At 48.8% G+C, this 6,257-nt stretch overlaps 1 protein-coding gene and 1 non-coding gene across 3 annotated transcripts in view; both read right to left on the reverse strand.

Moving 5' to 3' along the window:
- Positions 1-3,685, reverse strand: part of POLR3E (RNA polymerase III subunit E) — a 29,251-nt gene extending 25,566 nt beyond the window's left edge. Inside the window, exon 1 of one of the 2 annotated variants that reach the window (XM_068146787.1) lies at positions 3,588-3,685. The gene's annotated coding sequence lies outside the window, so the exon portion shown is untranslated. The other variant, XM_068146788.1, reaches the window with a different exon arrangement.
- Positions 3,686-3,794: 109 nt separating this feature from the next.
- Positions 3,795-3,876, reverse strand: TRNAL-AAG (transfer RNA leucine (anticodon AAG)). Its single transcript has one exon. It is a non-coding gene; the product is annotated as a tRNA-Leu (tRNA).
- Positions 3,877-6,257: the final 2,381 nt, after the last annotated feature.

Here is a 6,257-nt window from a genome sequence, read left to right on the forward strand (position 1 = left end):
GCATGTGTGACCTCTGAAACTGCCACTGCAGTAGTTCTTGCAGTCACTAAGGACAGCGTCACACACTTCACTAGCTTCCCTGCTCAGAAGGAATCATAGAAAGCAGGTAACAGAGAAAACTGCCAGCTAAAAAGCTGGGAGAATAAAAAGCCTGTGGAAACCATGTGCTTGGGACCAGACAATACTATCATCTAGGAATGTGCTGACCTTAATTTCATCTACCTAACACTTTGCACACTTACCTTCTGACCTACCACTCTTCAGACTGTACTGCTAAATTAGAGTTCCAAAATACACTCCTTGGCCTCTCACAGAACACTTTGAAATCATCAGAACAGATTTGACTTCGTAACTACACCAGCTTCAAAGAAAATAACTCTGATATTAGCTGATGACTGGGTACTCCAGAACAATGAGTCATCATGCTGAATCCAGTGCTGAAGTCAGTGTCATGCCTGGTTCTGACCTCTCAATGAAAAATGACCCCTCATTTTAAAATGACTGTAGCTTTTCCCTGCTGAAATTAAGTAAAAGGATGCACTAATTATGGGGGATGTCATTGAAGCAATGATAATTAGCCCAGATCATTTAAGACCCTATTAAAATAGTGCTGGTAAAGACAGGCATAAAAAATAACTCTCACAAACTGACTGAATAAAGTTTTAACAGCCAAGGTGACCAGGCAAAGGAAAGTGTTGTGAACATCATTTCATGGCCAAATCTCCATTCAGGCACCATTTCTGGTTTACTGACACACTTTCTGTCATTCAACCTAGAAATATGAATCCACTGAATATTTTGGATTTCTAGCTGGGAAAAAAAAAATGCAGAAATGCAAAACCTTCACAGCAAGAAGCCAGTGTCTCACCTCTAGGCTGGGGCTGTTACTGCACAACCACTGGTATCTCATTAGGATCAGAGTGTTTTCTACCATCAGGCAATGGGTTCTGTCCAGAAACACATGCATGAATATGCTCTTTGACAGAAATGAGACTTGTCACTTCCAGTTTTGTTTTTCCTGCTCAGGTCCTCTGGATGGCCTAATACAGCAAGCTCACATAAAGCTGGCCTGACAGCTCTGCACAAAATGGAACAACTGCAGTTTTCATGCAGAACGGAGCCGACGATGGGAGAATGCCCAGAGTGAGAGAACATGGGATAACACACAGAAGGTGGGAGGCTTGAGTCTAAACCCTCCTTCTTCGCCCTGCTAAGACTGAGAACCACCTTCTTGACAGCCTAAGTGCCAGGTATGGGCTGACTTGTTCTCTCTCTCTCTCTCTCTCCATTTTCCAGAAGAGAAATTACAATTTCCTGAACTAAGGGAGAGAAGGAGAAATTTAGCCTAAAGGACCTGATCTCCAGTCACTCATTTAATGCTGCTTACATAATTACACATGAAATCTCTTTGTGAACCCAGCTGTCAGTACTCAAGGAAAATCATAGAGATTATGTTTTCTTTTATTCATTTAAGGGCAAAGCAAAACATAACTACCCTCTTACTGGAGTACCAGAATGACAGGTCTATAAATAGGAAGCAGTGTGCCCCAGTGCCATGTTTAACACTGGTGCAACTTGAAGGAATCTTCTGAATTGGAATGATGCTTTCATTGAAGGCATACAGATGCAATAATAAATCTACACCATCTATGTATGGTGGTGTTAATTTGTCTCATATATATATATACATATATATATATATATATATATATATATGCATGTGACAGCAGAAGAGTTACAGAATTGAATTAAACACCAGGAGACCACAAACATGGTCAGCACTTTCAAATTTCGTTTTGGCAGAACTGTTTTGTTTTTTCAAAAGGGACTTTCCTTTAAGGTGCAAATTAAAATACAATGCTGATTATTTGTATGAATCATTAACTTTAGAACAGATTGCAGAAGGGCAAGAGATGTAAATTGTCTCGTTTCTCTTGCAGTGTGCCCAAAGCCAGGAACAGCACAACCATTTATTAGCTGCCCATAACATCATCAATTTAGAACCAACAAAGAAAAATATGGTGGTTAAAGAACTACAAAAATCAGTGATGAAGGAACTGAGTCCTACTTCTAAGTGTGAGCTTAGAAGAGTACTTTGGTACCAAAGACTTTAATGTAAGCATAAACAGAAAAATTGCAAGCCTGAGTGTCATCTCATACACACAGACTTTTAGCCAGGCCTGCAAGAAATGCTCCTAAGCATTTTGCTGATACCTAAATTTGTCAGTAGTCGTGGACCCCTGAAGTGCCAACACTGAAACCTGAAATATTCTTCGTATCTAATTATGCAGTGCAGTAAAGGTCAGGAACTCCTGCTGCATCAGTGCCTTAAAGTATAGGTAACAAGCCAGTGAAGTGGGAAAAATACCATCTACTGAATCACTCCCATAATTTCCTCTGGCACCCAGACTTTCTTCTGTAGGGTGTCTCTCAGCCCAGCACTAGGACCAATCCTCAAGCTCAAGGTGGCCCTTGGCATACAGTAAAATGGAGGCTGTGAAGAACAGCTGAAGCACCTTCCAAACATTGATAACTACAAATCTGACCCGATTATTTGCTTAATTCTCTCCCTGCTTTGCTCATCTGCAAGCAGCTTTGCACAGTCATCTTCTGCTACTAAGCCCAAGCAGGGCTCCTCTGCACCAGGACCTCTTTTTGGTGGTGATGTCACTGAAGCACATCTTCAGGATTTAAAAGATCATGCATTAAGCATGAACCTTTCTTTAACACCTGAACATTCAAGTAGCCAAGCGCTAGGCCTGTTCTGCCAGGCGCAGTGACGGAGCTGCTTGCTGCTGTGTGGTAACTCTCACAGGGGCAGCCCCGGCCGGTCGCCGTGCCAAGCCCCCATCTTCCACGCTGGCACTGCTCCACCTCGCTCACCCTGAGCACCCTAACGCACCCCACTGACACAGGCTTCTTCATACCGGCAACTTTCTCCTGGCACAGCAGTCTGGCTACAGAGGGGGAGCGCAGGGAAAGGGGCACCCGGGGAAGGAGGCCACGGCCAACTGCCCAAACCCGAACGTAACGCGAGGCTGAAGAGAACCCACCCCAGAGCAGGAGGGACTGGGCGCCTCGTCCTCGGCGCGCAGGGCTCTGCTACAGCCCTAGCAGAGCCGATGCTCGGGCAGGGGCTGCTGACTGCATTTTTCGCGTGAGAGCTGCGCCCTTTCAGGGCGGGAGGTGCAGAGCTGCCACCCCGGGGGAAAGGGCCCCAGACTCGTCGGTGACGCCGTTTTACAGCCCCGGGAGGATCAGCCATCACCCCGTGGCTCGCCGGTGATGGGAGACGAGGGGCCACGGCCTGTGACCAGACCCCCGCCCGCTCCCTTCAGGGGCTAAGCACGGTGACTCTGACCCATGCCATGCTCCTGTCAGAGCCCCGCCCGGCCGGCCGGCTGCGGCACCGTGCTCCCGGTACTCGCCACCGTGTCAAGTCCTCAGAGACCTAGCCTCCACCGCCCTCCCCAGACAGCCAAAGCCCACCTCAGCCCAGGCCGCGCTCTTCCCCTTCCAGTGCCCACAGGGTTCCCGCCGTCCGCGCGGCCCCGGAAGGCGCAAAAGCAACGCCACAAAGGGTCTACCTGGCGGAGTGCCAGCGCGGGCAGCGCGGCCGCCGGCTCCCCGGTGGCGGTGCGCGGCGGGCGGGCGGCGTTCAGGCAGCGGCCATGTTGGTGTCACTCTGGCCGGCACGTGGGGACGCGGCCCTCCTCCTACCCACAATGCTCTGCTAAGCGGCATGGCCACCAGAGGGCACTATAACGGCAGCCCACAAGAGAATAAAAACTTCCTGGCAGCGGTGGGATTCGAACCCACGCCCCCGAAGAGACTGGAGCCTTAATCCAGCGCCTTAGACCGCTCGGCCACGCTACCGCCGTGGCACCTTTTCTCTCACTGCTATAGTTAGTCCACCTCCTTTTCTCTTACTTTCCACTCCCCTTTCTCAGTGTTTCCTGCCCTCCCCACCTCTTCACTCCACGTCCCGATCCCAGCAACCGTTCTCACTGCACACGTATTCCACCTTACAAATAACATACCGTGGAGTGTTTCGACTCCCGTTTCAGGCAGCTGCACTCACAGCAATGCAGTGCGCTCAGAGCCAGGCTAGGGGGAGCGGCGCCCCGCGTGTCCCCACGCCACGGGGACCCGAGCAGAGTGCGGCAGCGGGCAGGGCTAGACGGGGGCTGCGGCCGAACTCGCCGCTCCGCTGCCACGTGGGTGCCACGGCGCAGCCCCTGCAGCTCTACGGGACTTGGGGCCTTACCCTCTGCCCCTCCTCCAAAAGTCTAAACAAAGTATCTAAAAACTGCATTTAATTTTTTGCTAAGAGGCCACAACTCACTGCATTAGCAAAGTGAAAAGTCCGCGCACTTTGGCGGGGAGGTTTGCTCATGGCATGCTGTAGTAGCAGCCAGCAGTAGTCAGTACAACTCTTGAGGGAAAGGGGTTAGTAGCACACCTTCACTGCCTGGTGCCCCTGCAATGGACCCTTGGGAGTCTCTGTTCACACTCTGCCCAGAACCTCTGGTACGTTTTCTTGGAGACCTAATGTTATTCTACCCCTTTAACTAGAGCAGATGGTTGGAGAAAAAAATCAAGTTTCTCTAGGATATGGCCACAAAGTCTCAACACAGTCTGTGGTTGGATTATGGTGGTTCATTTAAATGGGATAAACAAGCGTGCTGGAGTCCTGCTGATCGATGTGCACCCATCTCCCCAGGCATCTCCTGGAACCTGCCTGCAAGGTCATGTGGTGTCAGCTCTCTTCCTAGGGAGCTGCTGGACATAATTCTGCCAGGAGGGTGCAGCTCTGCACAGTCTTGCTAAAAATTTCATTCACTGCCTACAAGAACTGAAGAATAGCAGACACACGTCTAAGTGTGAACGGGATCTTCTTCAGCACTGGTGCAATTTCACGCTCTGGGTTCAGTGCCTTTTCAGCAAGATGCTGTTTTTTTGAGAGCAGGGAACTGATGGTCCTCCCACAGTCCTGACTTTGCAGGAAAACCAGAGAGGTTCAGTGAAGAGAGAAGGCAGACCCAATTTGGCTTCACACTGCAACTCACTTGTAACCTACACAGGCAGAAAAGTTTAGTGGAAGAGTCTGGTTTAGCAGTCTCCAAGCACTTGTCCACACAGCAGTGCACAAGAAGTACCATCCACAGCACTGCATATTCAGTGTTGGGGTGTTGTAAGATGTGCTTCATGAAGCACATCTTACTGGTGGTTTTCTCACTGCAAGGGCTGCTTGGCCCCACAGGTGCTTTTGCCTAAGTAGAAGTACTTTTCTACCCTCCTGTAGGTGTGCTCAGCCTGTCTCAGACATGTTTATGCACTTGGCAACAGGCACTGCTGCATGCTGAGGGAAGCCTGTGTACCAAAAATTGTTCACATGAGCCATGTGTGACAGTTCCAGGGTGAGAGCAAAAGTTGCCCCTCAGGGCTGGCAGTTGGGTCACCATGTTTCTCACTTTACCACCACAAGGGATATTTTTACTATTAAAAGAATGATCTTACAGGAGAACTCAAAATATAGCACAAACTATCAGCTTTCCTGGGACAGCAGTTAGCCAGAGAAGAGCAAGGACTCAACACTTGGATCAGTTATGTCCAGACTAGACCACCCCTCATAAACCTCTAAGCTGTTCCCATGCAGTGTTCAAGGCCCCAGCAGTGCAAGGAACATGAGATGCCCCTAAAATTAAGCCTGAAAACACCCTGACTCACCACCAGAAGCACTGGCCCTCAATCCAACCTGAGGTTCAACAATCCTCAATTCAGAGGAGACATTCTGATTTGGCCCACCTACACTACAGCTGTGTCAGTCAGCAGTCACTCTACTCAGCAGTGAAACTATACCTGTGGGGAAGAGCAAGATTCAAATCAGTCCCACAGAGCAGTAATTTAAGGAACAGTCAATATTTGTATTTTACCCTTAATGAGTTCTAAGTTGGCTGCCTCTGTGCTTTCTGATGGATGCCATCCCCACTTTACTGCACCTGCCAAACACTCCTGCTCTGACAGCAACTACAGCCAGGTAAGACTTGCAGTGCCAAATTTCACCCTTTTTCATCTCAGTGACATTATGGTGAAGTAAAGCAGCTCTGCCAGGTTTTTGTTTGTTTGTTTTAGGAGATTCTGCTATTTCAAAGTGCCTTTGCTAAAGAACAATTTCATATTGCTTCAACTATGCAGGTCTGGTTTCACATTGTTTCAACTATACAGGTACAACACATGATACCTGCCTAGACAAA

Source organism: Melanerpes formicivorus, unplaced genomic scaffold (assembly GCF_026170545.1).
Source record: "Melanerpes formicivorus ecotype bairdi unplaced genomic scaffold, bMelFor1.0.p_v2 SCAF_14, whole genome shotgun sequence".
Taxonomy (NCBI): Eukaryota; Metazoa; Chordata; class Aves; order Piciformes; family Picidae; genus Melanerpes; species Melanerpes formicivorus.